Source organism: Macaca mulatta, chromosome 9 (assembly GCF_049350105.2).
Source record: "Macaca mulatta isolate MMU2019108-1 chromosome 9, T2T-MMU8v2.0, whole genome shotgun sequence".
Lineage (NCBI taxonomy): Eukaryota > Metazoa > Chordata > Mammalia > Primates > Cercopithecidae > Macaca > Macaca mulatta.
This window is the reverse complement of record NC_133414.1, coordinates 143,409,388-143,429,156: the sequence shown is the minus strand read 5'-3', so window position 1 is coordinate 143,429,156 and position 19,769 is coordinate 143,409,388.

Below are 19,769 nucleotides of genomic sequence, written 5' to 3'. Positions count from 1 at the left end.
AAGGAGAAATTAAGGAAAGAAGGGAAGAAGAAAGGAATGAGAGAAAGAGGAAAGAAGAAAGGAGGGAAGGGAGGGGAGAAGGAAGAAGGAAGAAGAAAGGGAGGAGGGAGGAAGGGAGAGAGGGAAGGAAGGAAGGAAGAAAGGAAGGAGAGAAGGAGAAAAGAAGAAAGGAAGGGAAGAAGGAAGGAATGATAGAAGGAGGAAGAAAGGGAGAAAGAAAGAAAGAAAGAAGAAGGAAAGAGGGAGGGAGGAAGGAAGGAGAGAAGGAGGGAAGGAAGGAGGGAGGAAGGAAGGAAAGAGGGAAGGAAGGAAGGAGAGAAGGAAGGAGGGAGGGAGGGAGGGAAGGAAGGAAGGAAGGAAAGAAGGAAGGAAGGAAGGAAGGAAGGAAGGAAGGACAGACAGACAGAAGGGAGGAAGGAAGGGAACAAAGAAGGACAGAAAAAAGAAGGGATGTTCACTGCCTGTCAGTTCTTCAAAGCGCACTTGTCACTTTTGAGGATCCAAGAATCTGACCTAGATTCTGATGCCCAGTGGGTGTTTAATGAGCAACTGATGCTGAACAGACAAGCTCAACGTCCTGCAAATACTTGTTAACAGACGTTTCTGCTTAGCTCTGTGGCTGGTGCCAGCTGGTGAGGCTAAACAAAACCAGCAGAACCTGGTCTGGAAGGTTGGCCCAGTGCCCCTGACATCTACTTGGAGGTGCTCTTTCCCATGAGGAAACACCAGCCTTGCAGGCTTCTGGGGTGGGGATTTTGTCTCCTCATCCCAATGCCTGGTCGAGCCCCAGGTGACATTCCTGCAGAAGCTCCTGAGGCTCGGCAGGCAACTTGGGAAGGGGCTGTCCAGGCTGCGGCCCAGGTGCAGGATGTCACATCGCTGTAAGCAGCGTGTCGGCTTGGAACATCTCTGGACCAGAACTGTGGTTACACCACCAAAGAAAACGCAAACACTGAGGCTGAGGAAGCATGTCCATCCCAGGCTACCAGAGGACACAGTGAGTTTGGAGGTTAGAGTAACATGCTATTGATATTTTATTTGCTCTATGTCACGTGTAGGTAAAGCTTCCTGCATGGCATTTCGGGAATGTGTATGCAAATCTCTGTTTCTCAAAATGAGCCTAAAAAGCAGAACTTATAACTGCTGTTTTGGAAACGGAGTAGAGGAGGGTGGCAGATCTTACATAATTTGCTCAAATTCACCAAACCAACATTGAAAGAGCCAGAATTAACAGTGAGCAGCTGTTGAATCCAAAGGGAATTTTTCCCCCGTGATGACACAGCCTGTGTCCCCTGGGAACCCTGGACAAGCACTGGGGGTTGCAGAGTCAGATTGGAGGGTGGACGTGAAGCCCCAGGTGGTGCCCCTTGCTGGCGAGCTTCTCCCAGGAAATGTGAGGTTGGAAAAGGGGCCTTCACCAGCTGTGCTACCGTCAGCCTGGGCCTGGCGAGTCTCCCTCCTTGCCATCCCAGAGGACAGTCGTGTGGCCCGGGACTGAAGAGATGGCTCCCGCCTAGGATTCCTCTCCACCTGCAGAGGGTTGTTCTCAGACCACACCACTGGGCACACAAAACCATGATGGAGGAGATGCCCTTCCTCCATCATGGAAGGCCTGCCTCCTCCTTTTTTCTCTTTTCTTTTCTTCTCTTCTCTTCTCTTCTCTTCTCTTCTCTTCTCTTCTCTTCTCTTCTCTTCTCTTCTCTTCTCTTCTCTTCTCTTCTCCTCTCCTCTCCTCTCCTCTCCTCTCCTCTCCTCCCCTCCCCTCCCCTCCCCTCCCCTCCCCTCCCCTCCCCTCCCCTCCCCTCTCCTTCTCTTCTCTCCTCTTTTCGAGATGGAGTCTCCCTCTGTGGCCAAGGCTGGAGAGTAGTGGTGCGATCTCAGCTCACTGCAACCTCTGCCTCCTGGGTTCGAGTGATTCCCCTGCCTCAGCCGCCCAAGTAGCTGGGATTACAGGCACACATCACCGCATCTGGTTAAGTTTTGTATTTTTAGTAGAGACAAGGTTTTGCCATACTGGCCAGGCTGGTCTCAAACTCCTGACCTCAGGTGATCTGCCTGCCTTGGCCTTCCAAAGCGGCACTCCGTATTTCTTCTCCTAAACCGTCCCTACTTCCCCAGGGTCCATCCCTTCCTGTTGCTAACTGGGATATGGCATCAATGTGCCAGACTGGGCCTCTTGGCCCACATGACAGGCATGCAGAGGGCAAGAAGCTGTGACTTTGGATCACAAAAGCCGCTGAGTGCCATGGAGACCATGCAGAGGTAGCTCACTGACCCCAGCTCAGTTGCATTAGGCCAGGTCCACGCGTGACAGGGTGAGGAGGTCTTCAGAATGGAGTCTGCCATGGCTGGCCAGAAGCAGACCTGCTGTGATGGATCTGAAAATGGCCCCAGGGGCCCTCCCACTTGTGGAACCCTCCTCTGTCAACTCTGCCTCCAGACTCAGGCAGAGATGTGCCCTGGCGATGGGGTGCCAGCAACTGTAGTTCCAGCAGAATCCCAGAAAGCACGTGGAGGCTCAGCTTCCCAGCCTGTCTTCTGCCTTCATCAGCACCAGGCTCCAGGTACCTGCCAGAGGATGAAACAGGACCCCCAGGGTGTGTCAGACAAACCTGCTGCAGTCCCACCGACGGACACCCAACCTCCAGCCAAGATCAAAGGAACCACTTAGCCAACCCAGGGATTCATGAACTAAATAAACGTTGATTGTTTTCAGCCGCTGAGTGTGGGGTCATTTGTTCCACAGAGGTTCTGTGATCATAGATAACGGATGCACTTATCTGAGCTGATACTTGGGACCACACGCCCCGATGCCTCTCCCTCTGGGGCCAGGCTGATGATCAAGGCCACGGGAACTGTGATGAGAGATGCCTGACTCTTGGGACCCTGTGGAGTTGCCTGCCCTGCCTGGCACGAACCGTTCCCGGCAAAAGCTCTCAAGTAGTCTGCACTTATTGGAGGAAGGGAGAGGAAACTGCCTGCTAAGCCCTTCTGTTATAGATTCAGCTTGTGGAGCTGAGAGACTGGCTGCTTCCCTGCTTTGTGGCTGGAGTGAAAACATTGAGTGTTACTGGGGAAAGAGCCGATGGAAGAGTGGAGCTACTTCCCTGCAGGAAACACGCATGGCACTTCCTGGGGGCGAACCACACTTTCAGAGAAGAACGAATCCTGGTCCCGAATGGGGGGAAGGCAGCCCCAATTTTTCTTTCTGAAATAGACTGTCTGCTCTCACCATAAATGCAGCTATGTGACTTGACATGGCTTTTACAACCTGATGTTAAAATAATCAATACTAAGAAGACAAAATGATGCATTTGGACAGTGATGAGTCAAAAAAAGAACAAAATTGGTGGAATTAAACAAAAATCTGAAACAGAAACAGACATCCCATTATTTGAGCTACAGAAAAATCATTTCTGTAGATTTTTTAATAAAGATTTTATCCAGTTATTTCAGGATCACGATTATTCTTAAAAATGAGACAAGCTGACAGTTTAAAAAAGCTTTCTTTTAACTATTCAGTGCCAAGGGAAAATATACAAATGGCTCTATTTTAATGAGTAAAATTTACATACACTGTTGACCTTATGTGCAACCTTGCATCATTTCATGTCATCTAATGTGCATTTTTCTTTCCCACAGCTGACATTCAAAACTACTTCTCAGAGTCCAGAAAAATATCACATAACCCTTACTTTTCCATAATCTAAAGAAAGGAGAAAGAAAGAGCAAACGTTCATTTCTTGTTGACAAATCCATGAAGTGAAAATTCCCATAGAATCATGATCACAGAGCATGTGCATTCCTTCAGGTAGTGCAGCGGGAGAAGAGGGCGAGCCCCCATTAAACCTGTGAGGAAGTTTTGGGAGTTGGCATTCTCCTGGAGGGTATGCACCCCTTTCCTCCTAACAGTGTGTTGAGCACCCAGGCTGACACTGGTCTGCCTCAAAGGCCTGGTGTCTGCGCGGCCAGGCAGCCCAGCAGTGAGGCAGCCTGGGGAGTGGTGGTTTGCAGGCATGAGGGATATCACGTCTGTGTGCCGATCGCCTCTCCTCTGACTGCACCTGCTGTGGCCTTGCCTGTGAGTGACCATGAGTCCTGGCACCCAGGCTGTCCATTTTGGCTGCATTTGACAAGCAGCCTTTCCAACAACACACTTTGCTCAGAGACGTTTTTTCTTTTTTTACCCAGATCTCTGCCTCAGTCCCTGCTGAAGGTTGTTTCTTCCATTTTGCCTAAAATTTGTTGCACAGGAAGGTTGACCAGCTCCTCCTTGGATGAAGAACCAGGTATCTCTGTTTGTGCCCTCACTGCAAGCCTGTGAGCGCTGAGTGGGGGCAAAAATGCACACATTCATTCATTCATCCAGGAAGTGCTGACTGAGGGCCCACTGATGCAGAACAAAGGAGAATTCTTGTCCTCAAAACATCATCTGAAATCACATGCAGTGGAGACACACAGTGAGCTACGGGAGTATAGTAAGATGTGGGGTTAGAGATGCCACAGAGGGAGTAAATGCTTTTCACAGGAGAAGGTGTTTGATTTAGCCCTTGAAGTATGTGTCTGCAAGGAAAAAATGGTATGGTAGCTTTCTCAGGCAGGGTTTGCTTGAGGAAAAAGTGCTTGTACCATGCAATAGTGAGCAAGGAACATCATCTAAGTCACAGGAGAAGACATTCTCTTCTCGGACATCTAAGCTAATCAACAGCTTTGAAAAAATGATGCAACCTGAAGAAGAATTCAATATATGTAAATTAAAACTACAACAAAAACATTGCTTATGGCCAAGCAGGTTAGAAGCATTTTCAAATAACACTCCATGATGGCATAATGAGATAAACTGGCTGCACTCACATGCTGCCGACTCAGTCATATGGATCAGGAATTTTAAAAGGGTCTGTACCATTCAGCCTTACGTCATCTGAAGACCAAGATTCATACTCCAAGACTGTCACACAGGACTGGGCATATTTGCAAAGCTGGGGAGTCCCACGTGCTCAACACAGGAATAGAGAACACTCATGCAGGAATGAGTATGTGGCTGTGAAAAATCAGGCTCATGAGAAATGTTGGATGACGTGGAAAATCATGACAGTATACACAGAAAGTTCTGTTACCAAAATGCATGACTCATGTTATCGCGGCTACATAAAAGTTGTGTTTCAGGTTGCATGCCTTTAGATGTAAGTAGCAAAGTGCAACGAGTGTCTTATGCCATAGGGGGTTATGATCATCTAGAACAAGACGTTTGGACATCAGTGGCCCTAAAATTAGCCCAAGTCACTTTTGTGCACTTCTGTGCTTCCTCTCTGCCGTTCCTGTTCCTGTTGCCCGGCCCATCCTCGGGTGTGGTCTCTTTTGCCCATGAGATGAATTCAGTATCCTGGACTCACACAGCCACGTCAAGATTTTACCCAGAAAACAATCATTCTTCCTTCTCTCTTTTCTCCACATAGATACAAATATGACATCTCTTTAAACAGCTGCCCAGGAGAGAGTCCCCTCCAGCTCAAATTTCTGTGGCCATGGTGCAATATATCCACACCAAAGCCAACCCATGGTGATGGGAAGGGATAGGACGAGGCCAGCATTGACTTTCTGATGGTGTGGAGGGGCCCCTGTTTCCAAAATGCCCTGTCTCCAGTGGCCTTGGACTGCCATAGCAAAACACCACAGACTGGGTGGCTTAAACAACAGACGCTCATTGTCTCAAAGTCCCGGAGGCTGGAATCCCAAGGTCAAGGTGTTGGCCAGGCTGGTTTCTCCTGAGGCCTCTCCCCTCAGCTTGCAGGTGCTGTTTCCTCCCTGTGTCCTGTCCTAACCTCTTGTAAGGAAACACGTCAAGCTGGATTCGGGCCACACCCTTTTGACCTCATACAGTCATGCTGGGGGTCAGGGTTTTAACCCATACATTTTAGGGGAACACTATCTGGGCCAAATTAAAGGTCAATAATTTTGCTAGCAAGAACTGTGAGTAGAGTAAAATGCGATTGCATAGACCACAAACCCTGAGTCACACACCCTTGGAGTAAAAAAATATATGCCCTCCAAAACTGTAGCAGTCATCCTCTCTGGAATATGGTGGCATTAGGGTTGAGTTTCATCTTCTTCTTTGTGTAGCTGGAATTTGCAGAGCAGAAGGAAGGAATGAAGCATAGAAAGACCTCCAGACATTTTCATATTTGCCATTAGGTATTCTCGTGAATACGAAGCTGCATGCTCAGAGTGCAGAACTTTATAAAACTGGTGAAAGAATGACTGCTGTGTAGCTGTAAAATGAGCAATTCCCAGAGCTCAAGCAGAGCTGGAAGATATTTGGGTTCTGAGCAGTCAAACAAAGAAGAGCGACCTCGTTTAGCGACAGGGTATTCACCAAACACCTGGGAAAATACAATGTTTAGGAAAGATACTGTGGAGCTTATAACAAACGGAGGAGCAAAATGTGTTCCAATTACAGAACGGAAAGTGGAAATTGAAGCCTACTGTTGTAAGTTTCTTACATTAAATGCAATGTTGTATATTAGTAGAAGATTGGTTGTGATATTTTAAATAGGCACGTCTTCCATAAAAGTATATTATTACCAAATAATGCTTATTCACATTGTGGAAGTGGTTTACATAAAAATCAGTTTGATTCACCATATTAAAACAATAAGAACAAAAAGTGGCCTCAATGAATGTGGAAAATGCATTTGATAGAATCCAACATCCATTCTTGATGAAAACTATCAGCAAACTGTGAAAAGATGGAAACTCCTCAAGCAGTGAAAGAAAACTATTAATACTGACCTTGCGTATTTTGACCTTACTAAATTCACTCATAAATTCTCTACTGTTGTTCTTTTAAGAAAATTGTTTTTAGCCAGGCGTGGTGGCTCAAGCCTGTAATCCCATCACTTTGGGAGGCTGAGGTGGGTGGATCACCTGAGGTCAGGAGATCGAGACCAGCCTGGCCAACATGGTGAAACTCCGTCTCTACTAAAAATGCAAAGAATGAGTCAGGCATTGTGGTGCGCACCTGTAATCTCAGCTACTCGGGAGGCTGAGGCAGGAGAATCACTTGAACTTGTGAGGTGGACGTTGCAGTGAACTGAGATCATGCCATTTTACTCCAGCCTGGGCAACAAGAGCGAAACTCCATCTCAAAAAAAAAAATTGTTTTCATTTTTCTAGGTAGTTTTAAATTTCATGTGATCATACTATCTGATTTCAAGACTTAAGATAGAGCTACCTTAATAGGAAAATGTGTAATTTGCATAAGGGTAGACTAGTAGCCCCAGTGAACAGAATACAATGCTGAGGTAATTCATGGAGAGCGAACACTCTCGGAGCAGCCTCTTCCAGAGGGGCTGGGAACTCTAGAAATCCACTGCTCCATAAAGACAATCAGAACACTGTATAGTATTGTCAAAATCAATTTTTTTCAGGACTCTGTAAATTAACCACAAGCTTGCAACAATCCTAGGAGCAATTTTTCCACGATAAATGTCTGAATCTTGAAATTAAATCCAAAACATAAATAACTCATACAGCTCAATAAGGAGATAAACGACCCAATAAAAAATGGTCAAAAGATTGGAACAGACACTCCAACAAAGCATGACATTAAAGTATATGCTTTAAATGAGTGCATTTTACCCTATGTAAATTACATCTCAGGCAATTGATTTTAAATTTCCATATTAAAAACTCAGCTAAATATTTGAAGAGGGGTTTGTCGGAGGAACATGCGTGAATGAGCATGAGGCACACAGAAAGGTGCTCAGTATCACTTACAGTGATGAAAGACTTGCCCGTTCATGACTCCCTTAAGGCCCCAGGGAGACAGGACTGCATAACATCATCATGGATGCAATTTTGAAATCACATTTTTGGTGAAGATGAGAAGCAATTGAAACCCTCTTACCTTTCTGGAGAGATTAAATGTGGTACAACCACTTTGGAAAACAGTTTGACAACTTATTATAAAGTTAAACATATACTTTTCACAAAACTCAGAAATTCCATTCATATCTTTTCTAAAAGGAAATGAAAACATACAACCATGCAATGAGCTGCACACAAATGATTATAACAGTTTTATTCATAATGGTCAAAAAACTTGGAACAACTAAAAAGTCGATCAACAGATGAATTGATAGCCAAGTCTAGGTTACATATAGTAGAATAGTACTTAGCAATTAAAAGGAAGGTACCACTGATCCACCTAAAAACATGTAGCAGCCTCAAAGACTTTAGGCTGAACAAAAGAATAAAGAGGCAAAAATGTACATGCTGCAACGTTGCTTTTATATGGAATTCTGGGGCAGTAAAACTAATCAGATACAGAGGAAGCAAGTGCTTCTCTGGGACCCGGGGTGGGTTAATGGGATGGAGGCCATAGGGCACTTTCCACCAAAAGACACATTCAACCAAGTGAAAAGGTAAACCAGAGAATTGGAGAAAATATTTGCAAATCCTATATATGATAAGAGGTTAACATCCAGAATATATAAAGAACCCCTACAACTCAACAACAACAAAACAAACAACCTATTTAAAAATGGGCAGAGGACTTGTATAGGCATTTCTCCAAAAGAGATATACAGATCACCAATAAGCACATGAAAAGATGCTCAACATCACGAATCATTAGGGCAGTGCAAATCAAAACCATGATGAGATATTGCTTCACGTCCATCAGGACGGCTATTACACCCAAAACAAACAGAAACAGAACAGGAACGTTCACAAGGGTGTGCAGAAGCTGGAACCCCCTGTGCACTGTCAGTGGAAATGTAAAATGGGGTAGCTGCTGTAGGAAAGAGTTCCTCAAGAAATGAAAAACAGAATTGCCATATGATTCAGCCATTTCACTTCTGGGCATGCACCCAGAAGAATTGAAAGCAGGGTCTCAGGAAATATTTGTACACTCACGTTCATAAGAGCATCATTCACAATCGTCACAAGGTGGAAGCCACCTAAATGTCCGCTGACAGATGAAAGGGTAAGAAAAATACATGGTCTACTCTACAATGGAACATTATTCAGCCTTAAAAGGAAGGAGATTCTGACACAAGCTACAACACGGATGAAACCTGATGTGAAACGTCAGTCACGAAACGATGAAGGCTGTATGATTCCACTTATGTGAGCTACATGGAAGAGTCAAATTCACAGACAGAAAGTAGAATCCTGGGTGCTGGGGGCTGGGGAAGGAGGGTGGGGAGTCAGTGTTTACCGAGTACAGACTGCGGTGTGCAAGATGAAAGGAATTGTAGAGATGGGAGGTGGCGATGGTAGCACAACAAAATGTGAATATGCTTAATGCCGCCGAACCATACACTCAACAATATTTAAGACAGTAAATGTTATGTTTTGTGTATTTCACCGAAAATATTTGTAAAAATTTAAGAAAAAAAACCAATGGAGGTAAATGGAAGCATTGGACCTAGCATTTCCCTGCAGAAAGATGCAGACAGAAAAAAGAAACAGAGACTGGCAAATTGAGGAAAAATGAGATAAATGAGGGGTGAGGTCACTTGCCCTGGAAGTGCTCAAACTCATATGCATTTTGCCAAAGTGGAATCGGTCAGCGAGTGGACAGAAGCAACCGTGAAAGCGATTTGGAAAACAGGTACACGTAATTTTTTTCAGTGTCTTTTGCATCCCACCATCCACCTCCATAAAATATTCTAAATAACTTCTAGCGATTTGAGTACCAACTGTCCTTTAATGCTGAGGCTTTACATGGCAACCCCTACTCGGCAATTTGTGAGAAATGATGAAATAGTGTGTGGGTTGATGGTAATTAATGCCTCAGGAGAAGTCTGTCCTTGGCACGAAATAGGATTCCCTCCTCATTGGCAGAGGAGGTGTAGGTTTTGTTCAGTGCTGGTGGTGCAGCGTGGTGGGTGGGCTTCAGAAGCTTTGAACCTTCCCACCTAACACCTAGAGCAGCCCTGGGGATAGATTTTGGTTTTGAAGTTGCTTCTGTCTGGGTACACTGCATTATGGTTGCAACAAAGCTGACTTATATGTGGCCGGGCGCAGTGGCTCACGCCTGTAATCCCAGCACTTTGGGAGGCCGAGGCAGGTGGATCATGAGGTCAGGAGATCGAGACCATCCTGGCTAACACGGTGAAACCCCGTCTCTACTAAAAAATACAAAAAATTAGCCGGGCGTGTTGGCGGCGCCTGTAGTCCCAGCTACTCAGGAGGCTGAGGCAGGAGAATGGCCTGAACCCTGGAGGCGGAGCTTCTAGTGAGCCGAGATCCGGCCACTGCACTCCAGCCTGGTGACAGAGCGAGACTCCGTCTCAAAAAAAAAAAGCTGACTTATATATGCTAGAAAGGATTTTGTATGTAGACTGATAGATTAAAAGAGCGACAGTGTCATTCAATTGTTGGAGGTATTTTTAAAGATACTTTGCATTTTTCTAATTTGCTTCATTATGTTTATTAAAATAGAATATAGAATATAGATGAGTACTTACTTAACAAGATGATTGCATCACTAGCCATGTTTTACATGTGTTACATTGACAGCATACGACTGTTTCATTTATTTATGTGTCCATTTAATTATTCATTTACTCACTCATCCATGCATTAATGTATCATGTGTTGATGAGATGCCTACTATATTCTAGCCCTAGGCTGGGTCCTATAGGAAATGAAAATCTCCCAGTTTAGGGAGCAATGATATTTCACAGTCACTTGTACTAGTGCTATGTGAACACAGAGAACACAGCGACCAGTCCTGCCTTGAGATCCCAGGTCCACGGGAAATGACTTCTGGGCTGGGCTTTCGAGAAAGAGGAGGGTTTGTCTGAATGGAGAAGACACGTGGGTGGGAGTAGCACATTCCAGGTAAAGAGGACAGCAAGGCCAAGACAAAACCCAACACTCTGCAGTTTGAAAAGCAGCCAAGGTCTGCTAACCTGGACAGAGAAATTTCCCTTTGGGATACCCCTGTGACCCACTTGGGAAGCAGGAGGCTTTGCTTAGGTTCCGCTCCATTTCTCCCTGCAACGGGCAAAGGTGTCCTCCTCTTTCTCACTTGACTTCCCCCAGTCTTTGCAATTCTCTGCCACTGAGGTTGGATCCTCCTCCCGTAATGATGCATCCTCTGCTTGCCATTTAATACACTCACTCGTGGTTTCTTGGAGGGGAACTCTCGTCCCATGGAAGCAGGCTGTGTGAGTCAGCATGGGCTGGTACTTGTAAGAATAGACACATGCTCCATACAGGTCTGGAGGCTGGGCGTTCAAGACGAATATGCAAGCAGGCCCATTCCTCATGAGGGCTGCCTCCTCACATGCCCTCCTCTGGTGGAGAGAGCTCACTTCTCTCTTCCTCTTTGTATAGGACACTAATCTCATCATGGGGCTGTACTCTCACGAACTCATATAACCTGTTTCACTCCCACAGCCCCCGTCTCCAAATACCTTCACATTGGGGATTAGGGCTTCAACATAGGCATTTTGGGGAGTCACAATCAGTCCACAGCCCAGCCTTAGTCTGAGGAGCAGGAAAGGAAGCTCCAGCTCCAGAATCTAAGTGGAGCGCAGTGCTAGTTTCAAACCCACTTGGCTTCTTTGTGACTTCCAAGGCAGGTTTCCATGCTGTGGTGACCACACAGCAAGCTCTCCACCAACATCTGCCTCAGAGTCTAGCGATTGCTGCGCATTCAGCGGCACCCTTCCTAAATGCTGCTACCAGGAGGTGTGGCTGCTTCCCTTAGGTGGGAGTCTGGGACACACCTCACTCACCTGAGGGTGATCAGCTTTGAAACAGCCTTTCGTTCACAGCAAAGCTGGTGGGCTTCCAGCAGCAGATGTGCCTCTGGCTTGGTGGGCAGGTCACTGCTGGTGTGAAAACGTACTCAGACTGCCCGCGTGAGGCCCCCTCCGCCTCCCCCTCACTCCACTGGCCGGCTTCTGCACAGTCCAGGAAGATGGGGTTGCTTTTGCATCTTTTATTCATAGGCTCGTCATGAACTGGGCTCCCAGCGGACATCAACAATGGCATGAGTGATGTTATTTTAAAGCATCTTGCCACTTGATAGTAAAAGTGGAAGCATTCTTGTAGTGCAACTCATCAATCTCTAACTATGGCTTTTTCATGCTCTTCCTAGGGAAGGTCAAATTTGAGTGAAATAATAGGAATGGCATTGTTGGTGACTGATTGCTGCTTTCCTTGATGTTCTTCTACGAGGGCTATGAATAAGGATTTTCCGTGTCGGATGTTGCTCCGTGGAAGGCACTTGGAATGCAACCTAATGTTCCCTGAGAGCAGGGACATTCTGTGGCATCAACTGAAGCTGCTCTTAGAAAATGTGGAAATGTCAGAAGAGCAGAGCTGGGCCCTTCTTCAGAGCAGGATGCTTCATCTGCTTGAGGAGAATCAGTCATCCTGGCAAGATGGACTGGAAAGGGTGGACGGCCATGGGGACAGTGCAGGCCCATGTCATAGTGGAGAAGCATGCCTGCCTCTCCATGAAATCAGTGACCCACAGATGCAGGGATCTGTTTGCTGACCACTTGGTGCTTGGCATATGGACACAGAAAGATGGAGCTTTAGTCCAGGGACTGGTGAAAATATCTAAAGGTGTCTTTTTAAGTTACCAAAGTGGTCCAAGGTGCTTCAGTTCACATAAGCGTCAGGCAGGCATGTCAGAGTGTGTGACAACTAGCAGACCCTGTTCTAGACTCTGGATGGTGGTTCTGCTTGGGCCATCTTGATGACAGGTCTATTGACATGGTTTCAATGTTCTTTTTGCTATTCTCTTAATGTATAATACTGGTTCTCAAGGAGGGCAGGGAGGGTTCCTCATAGGGAATATTTGTCAATGTTCGGAAAAATTTTTTGATTATTATGACTTGAGGCAGAGCTACTGGTGTGTAGTTGGTAGAAGCTAAAGTGGTCAAGATGGCTTTCACCACTAGCAATTATCCACCAAAAACATCAATAGTGTTGAGATTTGTAAACCCTGCTCTATGCTATTTACATGCTGAAAATGCCACAACTATCAAAACAGCATATAAGAGAAAAAAATTAAAAAACAAAAAACAATTCTAGGGTTATTTCATTAGAAACTTTCATCACACCATAAAACAAGTCCATCTCAGCTGTTATGTAGAGAACAACTGAGTAAACACGAGGTAGCAGTGAAAGTAGAAATAATGTCACTAAAATTAAAAAATAATTTTCCAGATTTTTATCATGTTAGGTATCACTCTAAGAACTCTACACAAATTATACCTTTTACATTTTACAACAACCTTGTGAAATAAAGTTTAATTATCCATTTAGTAGATGAAAAAATGAAGGATGAAAGAAATTTTAAAATCTTAATAGCAAATATTGAAATGGGGCTTATAGCATCCCAGAGGCTGCTCTAGGATTTTACACTTCTGATGCACAACAATCCTTTCAGGTAAATTCTATTATTATCCCTACTCTACAGATGAGGAAGCGTGGATGTCCAAAAGTTAAGCAACTTGCCTGTAGTTATGCAATTAATCATTGGAAAGGCCAAGATTTGAACACAGAAGTTTTATGTCAGCATCTGTATTTTCTATCAGTCTTCTAAACTTAGCCTACTTATGAAGGATGGGGCCAGATCTCCTTTAACTCATGTGTCCCTAGAATGCCCTTAAATATTACTCTGCACTGAAAGATTTAGGGATCTCCCTTCTCACCTCATGAATAGCCAGTGCCTGGCCAGGAAGACAGTGTGCTCTGAGCACTCTCATGAGCCCCACAGGCAGCTGGGCATGCCCTTGAGGTAAAAGTCAGCCATAGCCTGGGTGCATTTTGTTCATGGTGGTGAGAATTACTCTCTGAATAATAGATAGAAAATTGACAAATAATTGAAAAGAGCCTCAGAGAACTGTGGGACTGCGATGAAGAATCTAACATTCATGTCATTGGAGTCCCAGATAGAGAAGAGAAAGAACACTGGGTTAAAAAAAGCACTCAGAAAAACAATAACCAAAAGCTTCTCAAATTTTTTTAAAAAGACATAAAACAAGAGATTCAAGGAGCCAAGAAAATCCCAAATGTAATAAGCCAAATGGTATCCATACCAAGAAATATCATGGTCAAATTTTTGGACACAAAAAACAAAGAAAAAATCTTAACAGCAGGTAGAGAAAAACTAACCAATCAGCACTGGGGAAAACTCAATTCAAAGTAGAGAAGATATATTATTTTAAAAAATAATAAAACTATGAAAGTCAGAAAGAAATTGCATAGCATTTTTCAAGAAGCTAAAAGAAAAGAACTGTCAACCCAACATTCTATGCCCAGGGAAAATATCCTTCAAGAATGAAAAAGAAATCAAAACATATGTAGATAAAGGAAAATGAAGATAATTTGTCAGCAGGAGGCTAACCTCATAGGGATAGCTAAAGGAAGTTCTTGAAACAGAAAGGAAATGATGAAATAATAAATCTTAGAAAATCAGGAAGGAAGAATATGATAAGCCAGCATATGGATACTATAATATACTTTCTCCCCTTGAGTTTTCTAAATTATGTTTGTCAGTTGAAACAAAAATTATAACACTATTTGATGTGGTTCTACATGCATGTAGATGAAATATTTAAGATAATTATAATATAATAGGAGAAAATGAAGAGATGTAAAAGAGACAAGATTTCTATGCTTTACCTGAACTGGTAAAATAAAAACATCGGTGGATTTTCATGTTATGTGTATAAAATGTAATCCCTAGAGCAGCCAATTAAAAAGCTACACACATATATTGAGTCAATATCACTGTAAGTAAATTAAAATGGGATTCTAAAAAAAAATAGTTGAGTAACCCAAATGAAGGCAGGAAAAAGAAAACAGAGAAAGCTAAGACAGAGAATAAATAGAAAACAAGAAGTAAAGTGGCAGACAAGCCTTACACATCAACAATTATATTAAATGTAAATGATCTAAATATACTAATTCTGAGACAGAGATTGGCAGAGTGGATTAAAAAACTTGACCCAACTATATGCTGTGTGTAAGAAACTCATTTCAAACGTATTAGAGTCAGATTGAAAGTAAAAAGATAGAAATGCCACATTATGCAAAGATTGATCAACGGAAAGCAGGAGTGGATTTAGTAAAATCAAATAAAATAGGCTTAAAAATAAGAAAAATTCCAGAGCCAGAGAAGATGTTATATAATGATAATAGGGTCAATTCACCAAGATAACACAGCTATTATTCTAAATGTGTATGTATCAAATAAGAAAGTTGCAAAACATGTAAAGCAAAATCTGATAGAACTGAAAAGGGAAATAGACAAATCACAATTTGTCTTTAACAACTTCTGCCAACAACAGACAAAAAAATTAAATAAACCTCTTACCAATTGGTAAAGCAAACAAAAAGCAGCAGATATAGAAGAACTTAACACCACCAGACCCAAACCAATTAGACTCAATACCACTGCATAACCCAATTAAACCAATAGGTTTAATAGACATTTATAGCATATTTCATCCAACAACAGCAGAACTGACATTTTTTTTTCAAGTGTCCACATAACATATACCAAAATAAACCATATCGTAGGCCTCAAAAATCTCAATATATTAAAAGAATTGAGGCTATGCAGAGTGTGTCCTTCTACCACAATGAACGCAAACTAGAGATAATAACAGGAAAATCAACAGACTCTTAGAAACAAAACAGCACATGTCCAAATAATCCATGGGTCAAAGAGAAAAATCTGAAAAGCAATTTTTAAAAATACACTGAACTGAATGAGAATTAAAATACAACATATTAAAATTTGTGAGACACAGCTAAAGCAGTATGAGAATAAAATTTGGAGCACTAAGTACACAAATTGGAAAAGCAAAAAACTGTTAAATCAGTAACATAAGCTCACATCTAAAGAATCTAGAAAATGAAGAGTGAACCCACATCCAGGAGGAGGAAGGCAATGATAAAGATAAAAGCAGAAATCCATAGACTTGCAAACAGAAAATGATAGAGAAATAAATTAAACATAGAGGTTTGAAAAGCTCTATAAAATTAATAAACCACTAGCAAGACAGACAAAGGAGAAAGAGAGAAGATGTAAATTACCAATGTTAGGAACAAAACATGGAATATCACTGCAGACCCTGAAGATATCAAAAGGAGAGTAAAGTAATACTAAGAACAACAATACATGCATACATTTGACAACTTACATCAACTGGACCACATTGTTAAAAAACACCAAGTACCACAAGTCACCCAGTAAGAAACAATTAATTTGAATAGCCCTATAATCATTAAGAAAATAGAATGTATAACTTTAAAAACATCCCCAAAATGAATCTACAAGCCTAAGTGGTTATGCTAGAGAATTCTATCAAAACCACTAGAGAATTCTATCAAAATTTTAAAGAAGAATGAATACTGATTATACACAATACCTGCCCAAGGAATAGAATAGAAGATGACTCTTCTTAATTAATTTCATGAAGCTGTATAACCATTATACTAAATCACACACACACACACAGAGCAAACAAAAGTTCCCAGAACTGAGTGTGAATTCATCAAGATTGCAAGACACATGAAAATATATGAAAATAAATTTTATTTCTATATACTAGCAATGAACACATGGTCATCAAAATTAAAATAAAAATACTATTTATAATCGCTTAAAAAATAAAATATTTGACCGGGCACTGTGGCTTATGCCTGTAATCCCAGCACTTTGGGAGGCCAAGGCGGGCAGATCATGAGGTCAGGAGATCGAGACCATCCTGGCTAACACTAAAATCCTGTCTCTACTAAAAATACAAAAATTAGCTGGGTGTGGTGGCAGGTGCCAGTAGTCTCAGCTACTTGGGAAGCTGAGGCAGGAGAATGGTGTGAACCCAGAGGCAGAGCTTGCAGTGAGCCGAGATCATGCCACTGCACTCCAGCCTGGGTGACAGAGCAAGACTCCATCTAAAAAAACAAATAAATTAAATTTAATTTAATTTTTTAAATATTTAAGGAAAAATTTAAGAAAACATGAACAGGACTTGTATGTTGAAAACTATACAATGCTGATGAGAGGAATAAAACAAAGATCTAAATAACCATGTTCAGTGATTGGGAGTCTTAACATAATGAAGATATCAAGCTTCTCCAAACTGATATACATGTTTAACGTAATTCATATTAAAATTTCAACAAGGTTTTTATAGATACATGTAAGATGAGTCTAAAATTTATATAGAAGGGATAAAGGAAATAACTAAAATAATATTTAAAAAAGAAGAAAGTGGGAGGAATCATTGTACCTGACTTTAAGATTTATTGTAATTATATAGTTATAGTAGTCAGCAGCGTGGTATTGAATCAATGAAACGAAAGAGATCTGCCAACTGGTTGCACAGAGATTTCCCCCACTGATTTTTTTTAACAGCTTTATTGAGATACACCATGCAACTCATTTAAAATGTAGAATCACTAAGTTTGTAATATATTCACAGATATGTGTGACCATCGCTACAATCAATTTTAGATGGTTTTCATCATCTCAAAAAGAAGTCCCTTACCATTTAGCTATGAGTTCCCATTACTACATCCCTGCCATCCCTAAGCAAACATTACAGATTTGCCTGGACATTTTATATAAATGGAATCCCATGTGGTCTTCTGTGATTGGCTTCTTTCACTCCGTGAAAGGTAGAATGTTTTCAAGGTTTATCCATGTTGTAATATCAATGCTTTATTACTTTTAAGGCTAAACAATACTCCAGGTACGGCTACAACACGTTTTGCTCATCCATTCATCATTTGATGAACGTTTGGTTCCACCTTCCACCTACGTTTTCATCTGGTGAACATTTGATTATTTCCACCTACATACCTAATTTTTGACAAAAGTACAAAATCCATTCCACCTGGGAAAGAGCATTTTCAACAGACGCGCTGGAGCAACTGGATATTGGTAGGCAAAAGAAACAAAACTGGACCTTGACCTATGTCTCACATTTTACACAAAAATTAATTCCAAATGAATCATGGATTTAACACACAATGTCAGAAACGGAAAAAACTATGAGTAAACTTTTGGGCATATGGCTAGGCAAGGAGTTCCTAAACTGGACACAAAAAGTGTGAGTCATAAAAGGAAAAATAATAAAATGAACTGCCTGAAAATTAAAATATTTTTGTCTATGAAAGACTCCAGAGGATGAAAAAGCAAGCTACAGACTGAGAAAATATTCATAAATCATATCTTGCAAAGGACTATTATCTGAAATACATAGAGAACACTCTAGACTCAAAAGTCAGTCAAATAATCTTCTTAGAAAATGAACAGAGGTATAAAGAGACATTTCACCAAAGAGGATATGAAGATGGCGTAGAGACAACAGGAAAAGATGTACAACATTATCACAAATTAGGGAAAGGCAAATGGAACCCGCAATGAGATATCACTGCATATCCATCAGAACGGCTTAACACAGTGACAACACTCAATGCACCTGAGGATGGGGAGAAATACTCTGTCATAAATTGCTGGTGGGAACGCAAAATGGTACAGCCGCTCTAGAAAGCAATCTATCAGTTTCTTACAAAACTGAACATGCAACTATCACACAACCAACAAGTTGCTCTTCTAGACATTTTCCCCAGGGAAAAGAAAAGTTAATGTTTATATAAAAATATGTAGAAATGTTTACGGACACATTACTCATCATAGCCAAAAACTCAAAACAATCCAGATGTCTTTCAAAAGATAAAGGTTTAAACCGTGGTCTATCCTTACCACGGAATTCTTAGTGATAAAAGAAGAAACCCCTGATGTACATAACCACCAGGATTAAACTTCACGGAATGATACTGAGTGTAAAACCAAAGAGGTTATGTTCTGCATTATTCCATTTATATAGCATTCTTGAAATCATAAAATTATAGAAATGAAGAAAAGATTAGTATTCGCTGGGAGTTAAGGAGGGCACAGGGGTGGGACTGAAGTGGACGTGGCTGTAAAAGACAACATCAGAAATTTGTCTTTTCAAATTTCTGGGGGGTGGAAACCTTCATTCTCTGGACTATATTAATGCCAGTATCCTGGTGGTGCTGTCATCCTACAGTTTTGCACTGGGGAAATTGGATAAGGATACACAAGATCTTTCTGTATTATTTCTTACAATTGCTTATGAATCCACAATAATTCCAAATGAAAGGTTTAATGTTTAAAAGCATAAGACACTTGTTTAATGCTTTTAAATGTAAACAGACAATGTCTTCCCTGTTAAATATCTATGTTTGTTTGTGTGAGATAAAGTTTGCATAGAGTGAAATACAGAGATTAGAAGTGGAAACTGGTGAGTTTTGGTAAATGTAAGCATCTGTAACCCCCATCCCACCGCGACACAGAGAACTCCCATCACCCAGAACGTTCCTTGGGCCCCTGAAAAGTCAATCCCCACCCCCATAGCAACCTCTGTTCTAATTTCTAGAAATATAGGAGACTTTTGCCTATTTTTTGGATTTAATAAAAACAGAATAATTCAGTATGTATTCTTTCAGTCTGGCTTCTTTCACTCAACATAATGTTACACTAATCTGTGGTTTTTAGGCGATCTTATTGCTGAGTAGTATTTCACTCTTTGAACGTAAGACAATTCATTTCTCCATTTTCCTGTTGGCAGACACTTGGGGTGTGTTATGGACTGAATTATGTTTCCCCCCAAAATTTGTACATTGCAGTCTCAACCACAAGTGCCACAGAATGTAATATAATTGGAGATAAGTTCTGTACACAGGTAATTAAGTTC